The sequence below is a fragment of the Chlorocebus sabaeus genome, chromosome 10 (assembly GCF_047675955.1).
Source record: "Chlorocebus sabaeus isolate Y175 chromosome 10, mChlSab1.0.hap1, whole genome shotgun sequence".
NCBI lineage: Eukaryota > Metazoa > Chordata > Mammalia > Primates > Cercopithecidae > Chlorocebus > Chlorocebus sabaeus.
In genome coordinates, this window is record NC_132913.1 from 104,834,332 (window position 1) to 104,851,127 (window position 16,796).

Sequence of the window (16,796 nt, forward strand, 5' to 3'; positions counted from 1 at the left end):
TTTTTTGGTTGTTTGTTTTTGTTTTTTCTTAAGCCAGTTTGACCTGGCTTTCTATTAATTCTGTTAATCTGCAACACAGAAGTTCCTCAGTCATGTAGAAGTTCTGCCATCTTTCAGAACAATAGGTGTTCTCTTCAAAGGCAAAATATCCTGCAGGCACCAGGGGCATGTCACTGGGGCATAGGCCAGAGAGGTAGAGAGCAAGACCAGGAATCTCTGCCAGCTGTTGGGGGCATAAAAGGTACTCAGAGAGATAATATTTTATGCCTGAGGGGAGTGGAAAATAAGCAAGTGACAAGGCCCCCTAGACCAGGATGGAAACACTAGGGCAGCACAAAGCTGCATCGGCTAGGATCAAAGGAAGTCACCATCACCAGTGTAGGCAGCTCCATGCATTCCCTCGTGTCCCCAAGAGTAGCTTACCTTTAAAGACTGCACTCCTATCCTAACTTCTGGGCTATTTACAATGAACAAGAACAGACTCAGTTCTACAATACAAACCCTAAGTGATGGAAGAAAGCCAAAATATTCTTGTGGTTTGAGGGGGTAGAGGAAAGAAAGGCAGGGGAGGAAGGAGAGCAATTCATTTCACAACAGCCTCTGTCACTTGCCATCCCCACCTGGGGGAAGGACAAACTGAGGGCAGTCTGGGTGGGAGAGCAAACAGGAAAGTGTCTCTCTGGCACCTGAAAGCCAGCACAATCTGATCCCAGGGCCCCAGAGTCAGGGCTGGAGGACAAAGCTTTGCTGGGGTGAGGGAAGGCAATGAACTCTGTGGATTCCAAAGCTTTCTCTGCCCTGCCCTGTTTCCGGGCACCAGCGGGTCATGTCATTGCAAACAAACATGAGGAAGCCTGCCAGGAGAAATGACAAGGGTATTTGCCAGTTGAGAAGGCTTCTACCAGTCAGGCTAGACTGGGCCATCAAAGAGTTCCCTCTTCTTGACTTGGATTTCTAACACATTATCCAGAGCCTTTTTAATTTTTTTTCTTTTTAGACGGAGTGTCACTCTGTCACCCAAACTGTAGTGCAGTGGCACGATCTTGGCTTACTGCAACTTCCACCTCCCGGGCTCAACGATTCCCCCACCTCAGCCTCCCAAGTGGCTGGGATTACAGGTGCATGCCACCATGCCTGGCTAATTTTTATTTTTATTTTTAATTTTTTTTTGTATTTTAGTAGAGAAGGGGTTTCACAATGTTTCCCAGGGTGGCTTCAAACTCCTGAGCTCAGGCAATCTGCCTGCCTCAGCCTCCCAAAGTGCTGTGATTATAGGCATGAGCCACCACACCCGGCTGCCAGTGCCTTAATTAAGCAACTTCCGTGTGCTGGGGTGCTGGGCTTGGTGGTCATTTACATTCACTACACAGTTATTTTTCTGGTTTTCTAGCAAAATCTTTTGAAAATATAAGTCAAAGCTAGTATTATCTCTATTTGGGGAAACAAGAAACTGAGGTGTGGACCTCCTTAGATCACACAGGACATGAATGCAGAGGAAGAAAGCCTTACAGACATTATTAATCTCTGAATCTGTCATCATTCATCTTTCCAGAAACTGGCATGGTGGCTTGTAGGTCAACACTAGCAAATCCTCTTTGTAGCAAGTCCCTACAACTAACTACAATGGAATCAAGTTTTTATTATTGCTTTCAAAAACTCAGTGTTGTATTGGTGGAGATAATACCAACCCCACAGTCATGGCAACTGAAGGCTCTTATTGAAAGGGTGCTTCAGTCAAGCTTGGAGAGAAGTTCAATGTCACCACTTATTACTGACCTTTGGCATTCTTTGTTTAAAAGCTATTATTTCAGTCATATATATATATATATATATACACACACACACACACACACACACACAGATACATGTATACATTTGCTATTATTACACGTATTTTATGTTGCAATTGCTATTATTATACGTATTTTATGTTGGTTTTTTCATATTCAAATTCACATAAGATTTTTAAAGCCCTGAAGGCAAAACAAGCTGTTACCTTTCTATTTTGATCAAAACTCATAGCTACAAATTAGATTGCATGTTCACTGTAATCATCTTCACAATCCTCATAATCAATACAAAAAGCCTCTCGCCATTCAATGAACATTATGGAATGCATACTGTGTGTTGAATGCCAGGTATAAAATAGCAGATAAAACATAGTCTTTAGCTTACATATTAGTGATGAACTCAGACACCTAAATGGAATATTTAATTAAAACATAATAAAGGAAATGATGGAGACAGGCAAAGCTTACTATAGATACCAGAGTGGTTAGAGAGAGCTGAAAAGATTCCAAGCTGGGGATTTCCAGGAACACTTCTCAGAAGCAGTGGCAAGTCTTTTTAATTTTTAATTTTATTTTATTGTGTTAAGAAAATTTAACATGAGAATCTAACTGCTTAACACATTTCTAAGTGTGCAATACAGTATTCTTGACAATGTTGTACAGCAGATCTCTCGAACTTACTCATCATGCTTAACTGAAACTTTATGCCAGTCGACTAGTAATTCCCCACCTCCCCCATCCCCAGGCCCTGGTAACCACTCTTCCATTCTTTTATTCTAGGAATTTGACGATTTTAGATACTTCATGTGTATTAATCTGTTTTCACACTGCTGATAAAGATATACCCAAGACAGGGCAATTTACAAAAGAAAGAAGTTTATCAGACTTACAGTTCCACATGGCTGGGGAGGCCTCACAATCATGGTAGAAGGTGAAAGACACGTCTCCCATGGCAGTGGCAAGAGAGAGAACTTGTGCAGGGAAGCTCTGCCTTATAGAACCACCAGATCTCATAAGACCTATTCACTATCACAAGAATAGCACAGGTAAGACCTGCACCCATGATTCAATTACCTCCTGCTGGGTCCCTCCCATAACACATGGGAATTCAAGATGAGATTTGGGTGGGACACAGTCACACCATATTATTCATCCCCGGCCCCTCCCAAATCTTATTTCCTCACATTTCAAAACCAATCATGTCTTCCCAACAGTCCCCCAAGGTCTTAATTCATTTCAGCATTAAGTCAAAAGTCCACAGTCCAACATCTCACCTGAGACAAAGCAAGTCCCTTCTGACTATGAACCCGTAAAATCAAAAGCAAGTTAATGACTTCCTAGATACAATGGGGGTACAGGTATTGGGTAAATACAACCATTCCAAATGGGAGAATTTGACCAAAACAAAGGGACTACAGGCCCCATGCAAGTCCAAAACCCCTCCTTTGACTCCATGTCTCACATCCAGGTCAGGCTGATGCAAGAGGTGGGTTCCTATAGTCTAGGGGAGCTTTATGCCTGTGGCTTTGCAGGATTTAGCCCCATTCCTGGCTGCTTTCACAGGCTGGTGTTGAGTGTCTATGGCTTTCCCAGGCACATGGTGCAAGCTGTCAGATCTACCATTCTGAGGTCCAGAGGACAGTGGCTCTCTTCTCACAACTCCACTAGGCAGTACCACAGTAGGGACCCTGTGTGGGGGCTCCAACCTCACATTTCCCTTCCATAATGTCCTAGTAGATGTTCTCCATGAGGGCCCCACCCCTGCAGCAAACTTCTGCCTGGGCATCCATGCATTTCTATACATCCTCTGAAATCTAGCCAGAGGTTTCCAAATCCCAATTCTTGACTTCTGTGCACTCTCAGGCTTAATACCATGTGGAAGCTGCCAAGGCTTGGGGCTTAAACCCTCTTAAGCCATGGCCTGAGCTCTAGCTTGGCCCTTTCAACCACGGCTAGAGCTGCTGGGATTCAGGGCACCAAGTTCCTAGGCTTCACACAGCAGGGAGACCTTGGGCCCAGCCTACTAAACCACTTTCTCCTAGGCCTCCAGGCCTGTAATGGGAGGGGCTGCTGTGAAGACCTCTGACATGCCCTGGAGACATTTTCCCTATTGTCTTTGGGAATAACATTCAGCTCCTTGTTACTTATGTAAATTTATGCAGCCAGCTTGAGTTTCTCTCCAGAAAATGGGTTTTTCTTTTCTATCACATAGTCAGGCTGCACATTTTCTAAACTTATGCTCTGCTTCCCTTATAAAACTGAACGCCTTTAACAGCATCCAAGTTACCTCTTGAATGCTTTGATGCTTAGCAATTTCTTCCACAAGATATCCTAAATCATCTCTCTCAAGTTCAAAGTTCCACAAATCTCTAGGGCAGGGGCAAAATGCCACCAGTCTCTTTTCTAAAACATAACAAGAGTCACCTTTGCTCCAGTTCCCAACGAGTTCCTCATCTCCATCTAAGACTACCTCAGCCTGGGCCTTATTGTCCATATCACTATCAGGCTTTTGGTCAAAACCATTCAACAAGTCTCTAGGAAGTTCCAAACTTTCCCACATTTTCCTGTCTTTTTCTGAGACCTCCAAACTGTTCCAACCTCTGCGTGTTACCCAGTTCCAAAGCCACTTCCACATTTTTGGGTATCTTTTCAGTAACACCTCACTCTACTGATATCAATTTACTGTATTAGTCCATTTTCACATTGCTGATAAAGACAAATCTGAGACTGGGCAATCTACAAAAGAAAGAGGTTTATTGGATTTACAGTTCCACGTGGCTGGGAAGGCCTCACAATCATGGCAGAAGGTGAAAGGTACATCTTACATGGTGGCAGCAAGAGAGAGAACTTGTGCAGGCAAACTCACCCTTATAGAACCATCAGATCTCATGAGATGTATTCACTATCACAAGAACAGCACAGGAAAGACCTGCCCCCATGATTCAATTACCTCCCACTGGGTCCCTCCCACAACAAATGGAAATTCAAGATGAGATTTTGGTGGGGACACAGTCAAATCATATTATCATATAAGCAGGATCTAACTTTAGCATATGCACACACTGTATATGTGTGATTCTTTGAATTGCCCTGCAAGCCAATTCTAACATCTTGATGGTTCCCTTATTAATTATTGAGCAATATAAAATCTTTGACTTGTGCTCATCTTACAATATCTAGGTATTTTGGTTTTACCTTTAAAAATAGATTAGCTAAAGAGAACACACTGCATGTCAGTGTTCCCAGTGCCTCACCATAAGCACAGCTTTTCCTCAACATTATGAAAAAATGAAACTTTTCCTTAGCAACATTGCACAGTTATTTTCTACATTCCTGTCCTCTTAAAGGGAGCCCCATTTCCTTCCCCTATCATTTCCCCTTTTATTCTCCTCTCTGCCACCCCAGCCAAGTGATCTTCATCCATTCCCTTGCAAAATTAGTTATCTTTTTCTGCCACCCCACCCCAAAATTAATTTTCTATAAAAGCTGACACTCATCATCATTACAGTGTAACTGGGATATAAACATTAATGTGCACCCTTTCCTACAGCATTTCTCTAGCATTTTGCCAGGGAACAAAGTTTTCAGCTAAAGAAAAAAAATTCTAAAGGTTGAGATTTCTGGGAGAAAATCACAAATCATTTTGTAGTAAAGTATAAAGGCTTCTCAGAGACTCTGAAATCAGACTTTGTCACCTTGTGTCCTTCCCCAAAAAATAATATTTTTGAGTGATAACCAGTACCAAATAGACAAAGCAGGCTGTTTACCAGTGGAACAGCTCCAGGTTATGAAAAGTAATGCTGAAGGACAGGTTCTTTTGCTAGAAGAATGTCACTTGAGGTACAATACTCTCCCTTAAACCATCAAACAACAGACACATCGTAGAATAAACATGTTGAGCACGCAAAATGAAGAATAACAATGCATTGGGTGGGTGTGTGCAGCGTGGGAGGGAGGCAGTGTCAACTCTCTGCTGCCACCTGCTCTGGAAGGGAAGATGCTGGGTGTTCAGAAGACAGCCACATTGACTTTCCTACCCTGGCTCATTGTGATCTGCCATCTCCAAACCTTTTAAGTTTTCACACAAGGCACATGGAAAAGAAGACAAGCAGCACTTTCTGAAAACATGAGTAATGGGAAGGCTTGATCAAATGAGCAGGCAAGGCCATCCCAGGGGCTCCTCCCGATATTACTTCTCTTCATGATGTAACCTGCCCACTATCTATGATCCGTAGTTGAATTGCTAAGATAGGTTTTTGGGTTGGAACCAGAAACCATCAGAGTCTAGTGGCCTTAGGGATCAGGATTGTTACCACCTCACCCCCCACTCAGTTTAAATGGGGACAACTGATATCTAGGGACACTTCCAGGGGTCTCAGGCTATGATTAACTGATGAGTATCCAATCTGAGGTCTTAGATGTAATGAGCTGTGGCCAACAAGGAGAATTCAGGCACCAGCACTTACCAAATATGGCAAGCTCCACCTCTCTATTTCCTTCATCTTGCTTCTGCCAGCACTCCCAGAGACCTCGTGCAGGGCAGTGAGCCCATGGGAAAGAGCCAAGAATTCCTTCATCTGATGCTATGCCTCTGCAACCCTGAAGATTTAGGCCAGAGCTTTTCAGAACTCAACAGCCAATCTTTGGAAAGAACCTATGACTCAACGGCAGCCATGCGATTCAGCCTGTACCCCTCCACCCCTCTGCCCTCACACCCCCAACTTCAAATATGGATAGAGTTAATGTCCCACTTCTGGAACACATGTGATTGTGCAGTCATTCTTAAATCACACCACCTGAAGATGATTTAGTGCATGGAATTCATCAGAGAACAAAGAGCAAACCAACTGCTGATTGATTGGGGTGGTGTCAGAATCAGAACTAGAACACAGAGTGGGAAATATTAGGGCCAGGAATGTATCAGCTCATTTAATTAATTATCTGAGAATCTTTGGTTCTAGTTTCTCTTCTGCTCTTCTGCTTTATCTCACTACCAAATGAAATAATTTGAAATAACGTATATAAAAGTGGTTTAATAATAATATGGAATGTAATTGAAATAATAATTGGAAAAACAATGAAATGAGCATAATATGGAATATCTATTATGCACTGGCCAAGTGTTTTACATAAATTATTATATCTAATCCTTAAAGCTGAAGCTCAGAGAAGTTAAGAAATTTGCCTATAAACACAGAGATCTGTCTGATTCAGAAGTTCCTCTTTTGACAGTGCAGCTATACATCTCCCAAGCTATTTGCTTGGGGTATTTACCCTGATGGCTGTTTTAATGCTCTTCAGCTTTTGCGCTGGCCCCTCTAGCTGTCTTAATGACATTCAAAACAAATCTCTGCAGTGTCCCAAACAAACTTCTTCATATGCCTCCATACTCCAGAACAACTAATTGCCAGCAAGGAATTAGTGATGCAATGGCAAGGTGGGTGGCTTTGTATGAGCAAGAACAAACAAGGATATTGCCTGAAGGATATGTACATTCCACCAACTCCTATGCCAGGAGACTCATTTCCTTTCAAATACCACCCATTTTACAGAACATGTCACTGCCCTGAGTAAGCCCCACCAGCTCTGTGTCTTTATTTTCCAAAGTGGGTTGAAACAGTGGGTGTTTAATCATTGTTTTTATGAGCTTCTATATGTCAGCACTTTGATAGATGTTTTAAGTAGATCAACTCATTTATTGCACTAGTACAAACATGTGAAATATTATCCCCATTCTACTGGTGTGAAAACTGAGACCAGGAGAGGTCAAATTGGAAATTCTACATCTCTGATCAGAGCCACCAACCAAGATGCAAAAAGCAATGAAGAACCTGCACAGCTAGGAACTGACAACATGTAGGTCTTGGTTAGTGGCCAACTTGTTTGACCGGAGCATCCTTATGGTTATTGAAGGAAGATTGTACATTATTGTGGTTCCTTAAGCAGGTTGTACAACATTTCTCTCCCTCTCTAAAAAGGCTGATGTCACTTCTCTGGGTGATGTTTTGTGGTATGTGATAGGGCTGGATCACATACCTTTTAGACATCTATTATTTCACTACATAAGTCTTAGACTCAGGAATTTTTAGGAGTCATTTAATAAAATAACTTGCATTGAATCCTTCCATCTTTTTAATACTTTGTAACTTCTTTCTTTCTCTCTCTCTGTCTTTCTTTCTTTCTTCTTTCCCTTTTTTTTTTTTTTTTTTTTTTTTTTGACAGAGTCTCACTCTGTTGCCCAGACTGGAGTGTAGTGGTGTGATATCAGTTCACCGCAACCTCTACCTCCTGGGTTCAAGTGATTCTCCTGCCTCAGTCTCCTGAGTAGCTGGGACTGCAGGCGCCTGCCACCACGCCTGGCTAATTTTTATAATTTTTAGTAGAGAGAGGGTTTCACCATGTTGACCAGGCTGGTCTCGAACTCCTGACCTCAGGGGATCCACCCACCTCAGCCTCCCAAAGTACTGAGATTACAGGCATGAGCCACCGCACCCAGCCAACATTTTATAATTGCTAAGCACTTTTACGTGCATTAGTTCATTTGACCCTCACCACTCTTAGAAATTGTTTCTACCTTGAAGAGTTTTGTAAGGATTCAATGGAAAGTGTGAAATGAGAAAATGCACATTTAGCACAATGCCTGAGGCACATAATATATGCCTGCTAAATGTCACCTATTATAAATGCTAATTCTTTGGAAGTGGTAGGCTATGTGGTGTATTTCCTATCACACTCCCAAGGATCTTCAGAGGATAGAGAACTGTGGGGTTTTTTTGATGACCACCTCTTTCCCTCAATTTTGCCATCCTGTGTTTGTTTCATTTGCTTGTTTTCTGGTGGTAGTTAAAACTCATGTTGTCCTGTACCAGCATTCCCCAGTTAGATTGCATTATAATAAGGTGATAACTCTCTCTCTAACTCTGGTAACTGGGGAAGATCTAGTGTTTTCATGGCTGGCAGATCTGAGAGGCTGACATCAAGGACTGACTTGTTGCTCATGATGGCCTTTGGAATTCTCAACCAATAGCTTTGTAGAGCTGGGTCAGGTCAGGCAGTGGGTTAGTTTGCTGGACTGAGCTCAACACTTGAGAGCCAAGAGACAGGAGTTAAAGTCTTCATTTTAACCACTGAGTCACTAAGACTTGAATCGGGCTCCTAGCCTTCCCTGTACCAATCCTTGCTCCTCAAAATCGCTGACCACTGCTTCCCTCATTTGTGCTTCATAAAGCCCCACTACATGAAGTTGAAGGAACAGCTTCAGGGGATATAGACTTGAGGTATTTATTTCTAGTCAGCTTAAATATTTAGTCAGTCACAGAGTAAACAAGATCATGGATTATCCTTGGCAGTTAACCCCAAAAGAAAGTCAAAAAGAAACTGGGAACATGGGCTTAGAAGTCATTCCCTGGTGATACTCTGGCCTGCGGGGACTTCATTAGGCACTGTCTCCATCCTGAGCATGACCCAGCCCAGTGGCCCCAGTCTTCATGGATTCATAGCATACAGCAGCAGACCCACCCTCAGTACCCTCCCTCCTTCCTTCCTCCATGGGGTTCCAGGATGAACTCAGCTGCAAAGTGGGTCATTTGAGCCAACAGTGGAGACGATGGTAGGGTGTTGGGACCCAGTCCAACATAAATGCCTGGTGGGGTAATTACTGAGATGAGACTGGATTTATACCAAGACATTTTCCTGTTGGTGTGGATGTGAGGCTACTGCTTCATCCTGGGAAATCATAGCGTTCCTATTCATGTATCAAGACTATCCTCAGGAAAGTTCTGAGATAAAAGCTCAAGGTTAGCTGTCTGTATAGAAAATGGGCTCACATATAGTCCGCTGGGAAATGCCCCACTTCTCTACTGAGCAGAAGCTCTGAGAGGAGAAACTGTGTGCAAATCCTCCCCTCACCTCCTGTCTCTCTCACACACACGAGCACACATACATACATGCCAACCACCACATCAAAGGGAATATTAATATTAGAAACAAATATTAACTTAAAGATCTGGGAAGAAATGAAGCCAAATAAGATGGGTGAGCCTAAAAGACCACATGGCAATTTTCAGGACTTACTAGCAAATACCCAACCTGCTGAATGTGATAGGACACGGTGTAGTAGGTGCGATGGTACGGGTGGTGTGTACGGGTTCACTTGTGTCCCCATAAAATTCATATGTTGACATTGTAACACCTAGTACTTCAGAATATGACCTTACTTGGAAATGTGCTCTTTCCAGATATAATCAGATTAAAATGATGTCATTAGGGTGGACCCTAATCTGATATGACCAATATCCTTATTAAAAGGGAGAATTTTGATATAGGACATGCGTAGAAGAAAGACAATGTAAAGAGAAATTATAAGATGGCCATCTACAAGCCAAGGAGAGAGACTTGGAATAGATCCTCTCCTCACAGCCCTCAGAAGGAGCCAGTCCTGCAGGTACCTTGATCTTGGACTTCTAGCCTCCAGAACTATAAGATAATTAATTTCTGTTGTTTAGTCTATACTTTGTATGGCTGGTCTGAAGCAAAAGCAAACGCTGTAAACACCAGAGCAACATTTAGTAAGAAGGTTCCAGGCCTCCATAACCATGTTATGCAGTATTGATGGAGAACGTTTCAAGAACTCTCCTCCTAATTCATTCCCCCAACATGCTCTTTTCTTAGCCAGGAACTTAAGTAAACAATGGCATAGTCCTGGAAAGTTCTGTGGGTTTTTTTCTTCACTGTGGATCTGCCATATGCTCATCTGCATTCAGATACTTGAACATAATTTTCTGACCAACTATGAGCTCCCAACTAAAGTTCCGAACTTAAGGAGACTTAGAGATTATCTGACCCCATGCTCTCATGTGATAGGTGAAGGAACGTGGATTTATCAGAAGCAACTAGCAGGAAAGCCACTCAGCTGATTGATAGATTCTGTCTAGTGTCCTAACTCCAAATCTAAGGCTTTGTCCTACACACCCCATTGGTTTCCTGCCACATAAACAACTTTCGCTGTGAGAAATCTGATTTCATTCTCCCTTCCTGTATCTAAGGTTCCCTTTGCTTAACCCCAGCCTCTTCGGTGAGTAAGAAAAAACACAGACCCGTGCCATAGAGTGAGGGCCTTTGAGATCATCTAACTCCAATACAAAGTTGATATTATGTGGTTTGCCTCTGATTAGACACTTTCAGGTATGGGAAACTTACTACTTCGTTTCAGACAGCTCTAGAAATTCCTTGAGATTAATTAGAAATTCATCTCAGATTAGAGATTCCTTGAAATGAACCCAAAAACATGCCAGGCTTTTGAGGGCAGAAGCTTTTTTTGTTTGTTTGTTTAAGTCATTCAGCCTGAGTCAGTGCTGAGGGCATTTGATCCTCCAAAGTCTCTGTAATGATTACAGAGGTGACATTGGTTCAGATGGCACCTCCTTTCTCCTGGGGATCACACCAGAGCAGAACTCGCTTCTGGATGGTGGCGCTTGGTGTCCTGCTCAGAGGACGCTAAAATTGCCCAGTCTTTTGGGCAGCAGGACTTGAGAGTGACAAGGAGCAGTAACTCCAGTTTCAAAGAATCTACACAGCATTTGAATTGAAGAGCCAAGATTCTACCAGTAATAAAGAGCATCTGCTTCTTTGCAAGGAGCAGGTAAGGTAGCAGCTAGGCCACAGTCAGGGCCTGCTCAGAGCTGCTCCATCCTGCATGCTGGAAGCTGCCTCTGCTGCTGGCTGCTGGCCCCTAAGGGAGCACCACGGCAGGAGAGGAAGCGGAAGCGCAGAGCACTGGAAGAGAGGAAGTGCACGGCAGGAGAGGAAGCACACTGCAGGAGAGGAGAGGAAGCATACAGCAGGAGAGGAAGTGCACAGCAGGGCTGTGGGTCAGATGACCTTTTACAGCCCTTCCACTCAGAGGATTCCTTTTGGGTACTACTCTCCAACTCCTTAAGAAAACGCCACTGGTGGTCATGCATAGATGGGATTCTAAATACTTTCAGGCTACCTTTTCTGGAGGTCAGAAAACATGGTCGTTTAGCCCAAGCCTTGTAAGCCTGCATGGGCTACTGAATTTCCATGGACATTTTGTTTTTGTAGGCCTAAACAAGAAGGCTAAAGTTAGAAGGATAGTTGAGCTGAAGGGGCTCAGCATTCTACAGGCTTGTATGACTAAAGAAACTCACTTCCACCCACTCCAACCCCTTCCCAGTCAGGAGAAATTCCTAGTCGATGAGTTAGAGAGACTGGATTGGAATAAGACAAAATTCTTCACTGGATATAGCTGTTTAGACTGTGATTATTATTATTTTTTATTTTTTATTTATTTATTTTTGAGATGGAGTCTCACTCTATTGCCCAGGCTGGAGTGCAGTGGCAGGATCTCAGCTCACTCCAACCTCCGCCTCCTGGGTTCAAGTCATTTCCCTGTATCAGCCTCCTGAGTAGCTGGGACTACAGGTGCATGCCATCATGCCCGGCTAATTTTTTGTGTTTTTAGTAGAGACGGAGTTTCACCGTGTTAGCCAGGATGGTCTTAATCTCCTGACCTCGTGATCCGCCCACCTTGGCCTTCCAATGTTATTTTTAACAATAAGTAACTGCTACCATATATTGAGTGATTAACGCCAGGCATGCCTGTTTCATCCTCCAAAGTGCCTGTGAAATAGGTAGCAATTGTCATGTTAGAAGTGACAAAGCCAAGATTTAGAGAAGTCAATAATTTGCCCACAATTACTAGCTGATGAGTGTAGAGCCAGAATTAAAATCTAGGCATTGTGACATTGGAGCCCAGTGTCTTACTGTTTATAGTATGCTTGTGACATGTTGTGAAAAATACATGTGTATGTATTTGCACAGATTCATAAAATTCACATTACACATCCATAAAATCACAGAGAAGCAATTCTATATTGATAGCTATTTCTCTCCCTCTCTCTGTATCTGTACCGATATTACTATCAATACCTATATGTATATCAACCTGTATGTAAGTAGATTTTCATCTTCCCATCCAGCAAGATCCTGCTTTGCAAATGCAGTTCCCTTCTTACTGCTTAAGATTGGTGGAAGTCATTGGTTCCAGAACTAAGAAAGGGAGGAAGTGTGTGGGGCCAAGGTAGCGTAGCAGTAGTAAAGAATGAGCACATCACCTTAGAGTCTCAAAAATAACATTTGAGGCCAATATTGATACTTAGAATATACTATGCTTCTAAATAACATACTCCCTTCTGAAATTAACAAATACTTTAAAAATTTCAGAGATAATAAAGTCATGTTCTGTGAATCTACCACCCGGGTAGCACTTGTTGGTATTTTCAGCAAGAAAAATCAAAAGAAAGCATGTACCTGGCTAAAAAGTAAAAACATTAGAGCAGAGGGAAGAAAATAAAAAGTAAAAGCCCCTTCCCGCCCCCATTTCATCTTCAGATCCTCTCTCCAAAGACAATTGCCAATAAAGCATTTTTTCTCTCTTTTATACAAACAAGTTTACACTCTGAGAACTATGTCACTTGTATCTCCCTTTTTTATTGGTATTTATGATTTCATGGATACCTAAACCCCCATAGTGCATATGGACCTGATTAAAAGGTTTTGATGGCCAACCAGTGCTATTATTAATATAATATTGATCATAAAAACTCACATTTATTAGGCATTAATTATGTGCCACTCACTCATCTAAGCACTTTATATGTATTTATTCATTTAATTCTCACAAAGTTCACATTTAGTTTTTGGCTGGGTAACTCCCTTTGCTCACCACCTCCCCAGTCTGCTGTGCACCTGACCTGCAGGAAGAGGAGCAGCAGCAGCTCCGTTGTCTCTGGCTTCCGAGTGGGGTCAGCCCATGGGTGGCACGAAGGGTGGAGAGCAAGGCTGGGTGTTTGGCCTCTCACCTGCTGTTGCTCCTGTTGTGGGCCACAGGCTGCAGCTCCTGTCAGATGGTCTGTCACACACAGTTCTCTCCCTGCATTTCAGAAACTGTCCCCTTCTCTCACTAATACCAGGCTGAGAAGTGGCAATGGCCCTCCACTCCCACCAGCCAGGAGCATGGCATTGTCCCTTCTGGCCTCTTTCACCCTGTCTGTGTCATTGTAAATATGCCTTTTTTCTTAAACTCTCTTTAAATCACTCAACTCAAGAGTGTACCCTGTTTTCTACTAGGATGCTGATTGACAGAAATATGTGCCATTGATCCCCATGATATCACTGAGAAAATGGAGACACACAGCCCATGGTGGGCCTAGGATCTAACTCATGAATTTGCTCCCCAGAGACTATGCTCTCACCCCTACACTCCCTCATCTCTACAAGGTCACCTATCTTAGGGATACACCTCTAGGTCTATTCATATGACACCTCAGTGACTCTCAGGGCTTTGCCAATACAAATAGTGTTTCTGTAAATATCTTTATATGTCTGTCTTGGTAAATAGATGGAATTATATCTATCGAGCATATTCTTAGCAATGCCTAGTCAATGTGTATACACAATTTTTAATTTGAGGGGATATTGTCAAATTACTATAGTTGTTAGTCAAATTAAATGTATTTGTATACTATGACCTGGTAATTCTACTCTAAGTAGATAGATTTAGATACAGTGATAAAGATGCAGATGAAGATATAGACATATCAAAGAAATGCTCACACATACCCAAAAGGGATATGTACAAGAATGTTCATTATAGTTTTGTTTTGTTATTTTATTTTATTTGTACTGTCTTTGTTTGGGGCAGTGGTGAGAAGTTGGTGTTGGTGATAGTTCCTCACTGGGAGGGTTCTTAGGTAAACTGTGGTGGATGTTCACCATGGGATTTTGTGCAGCAGTTTGAAGCAAATGTATGCATAATGATATTACAAATATAGTGCTGAGAGAAAAAAGTAAGATGTATGCCATAGTGCTACTTTTGTACAATTAAAAAAATATCCACAAGAAACACTATTTCACATTTTGCAAGAATACATGCAAAACGACACACATTACACAAACAGGGAGGAATTGCCTAGGAAGGTGGGTTGATGGGTATAAAGAGGAGTGACTCAATCAATCAAGCGGTGGAAGGGAGGAGGGGGCCATGATAGAGAAAGATATTGTCACATTTCCTTCCAGAAAGGTCATGCCATTTACATTACTCCCTACAATGTAAGAGAGTGGCCATTTTTCCATAATATTTCCAACGGTGAATATTATGAAACTTGCAAAAAAATATCCACAAGCTAATGGCTATTATCAGACTGTTCCAGCCTGATGATTTGATTTGTGTTTTTCCACTGTGAGTGGAGTCGAACCATTTGAATGTCTTTTTCTGTAACTCAGAATACTTTGCATTATTGGAAATGTCCCATGTACTTCAAGGGCTGGGCAGATCCACCAGGGCAGTCAGACAAACAGGTCTTCCGCCATCCACAGGCACAAGGGAGGCCACATGTCCAGTGGACACACAATCCTTGAGTATGAGTGCCATGGTTATCCCCAAACCTCTCTTTAGTTCTGACAGCACCAGTATCTTGGTGACTTCATGACTTCTCCAGACCAGAAGGCCATCTGTGCTTGGTTGGCCCAGCGGCATGTTCAGATTATTTCAAACTCTGTTTCAAATTCACTCGCACTAAATGCACCAAAAAAAGCACCGTTCTCTCTGTGCTGAGCTATTTAATGTTGTGGGGCTGTTTCCATGAGCCCTTTTTGTTTAGCTGGGTTTTTTGTTTTTTTTTTTAACTCTCCCCACTTCCACCCCTCCTTTTTCTTTTCTTTTTTTTTTTTTTTTTCTTTCTTAAATGTTCTTTTCTTGGAAGAAGTTGTTCCTTTGCCAAACATAAATGAAACTTTGGCTCCAAGTTCAACTCAAAATTTACTAGCTGATAAATTGGAAGGAGGGAGTGGGTTGTGAAGGTGGGAGGAGAGGGGAGACGGGGAGGGACATTTTCATTTCAGGGGCAAGTTCAAACTTGGAATCAGAGGCTATTAAAGTGTCTGATGTGTGCTGAGTCATATGGAGGTGGGGGCAGGGGATGACGCTGGCTCCTTGCCAGACACACGTACTGCCCAGGTTGATGAATGAGCCTCCAAAGGCGCTACAACAGGATTATAATTTCAGTAGCATTTTAAACATAATATTAGAAGCCACGTGCATGACACCGAGCAAGCAATCAGCATGGGCCTCTTGTGTTTATGAGACTGGTCTTAGAGTACACATCTTTCTTAAACTCCAGACTCCCACTCAACTCTACCCCTTTTTCCTACTCTCCCCTCCCTCCTCCAACTGAGTCTCTCTAGAAGCTCCCTGGCTCTCCATTCAACCAGGGGTTATATGGAGCCATGGAGAAGACACCAGCGCTGAGAGGAGAAGCTTTCCTATAAAGATAATGATGATGGTGATATTCACTCATCTAATATTGAAAGGAATCCTATAAAGCAGATAATGCTATCCCCATTTTTACAGATAAGGAAAATAAAGCACGGAGACAAAGCTAGGAAGTGCAGAGCGGGGATGTGAATCTAGGATTGCTGCATTCCTAGCCTGTCTAACCTCTGCCCCTCATTCAAGTGCCTTCATCTCACCGTCCTGCATTTCCCACAGGATGGTTTCTGACCTTGGCACATGCTGTTCTCTTATAAGATAGAGAAAGGCTGTAAAGTGTAGAGACTTCTAGGTCTTCAGCCCCTTCCATTTATACTGCCTTGCTCAAATCTTAGTGCAAAATCCATCCTAACATTCATCACTCCTTTTTTTCTTCCGAAGTTTTATTATGGAAAATTTCAACCACACAGAAAGGTGAAAGAATAGCACAGTGAACATCCATTTACTCACCATCTCTTTCCCTTCCTCCCTCCCTCCCCTCCCTCCTCCAACTGAGTCTCTCCAGAAGCCCCCAGTTCCACAAGAGGTTACAAGGAGCCATGGAGAAGACAGTTAAGGGTTCTATAGTTAAGATTTTGCTATATTTTTTCCATCATATCTATGCATCTTTCCATACCTTTATTCCTCTACCCAATCCATCTTATTTTTTGATGCAT

The 16,796-nt window shown here is 42.5% G+C and overlaps 1 long non-coding RNA gene across 4 annotated transcripts in view; it reads right to left on the reverse strand.

Annotated features, from left to right (window-relative positions):
- LOC103217838 (uncharacterized) overlaps nt 1-16,796 on the reverse strand; it is a 487,886-nt gene that overhangs the window by 179,436 nt on the left and 291,654 nt on the right. The window lies entirely within an intron of this gene.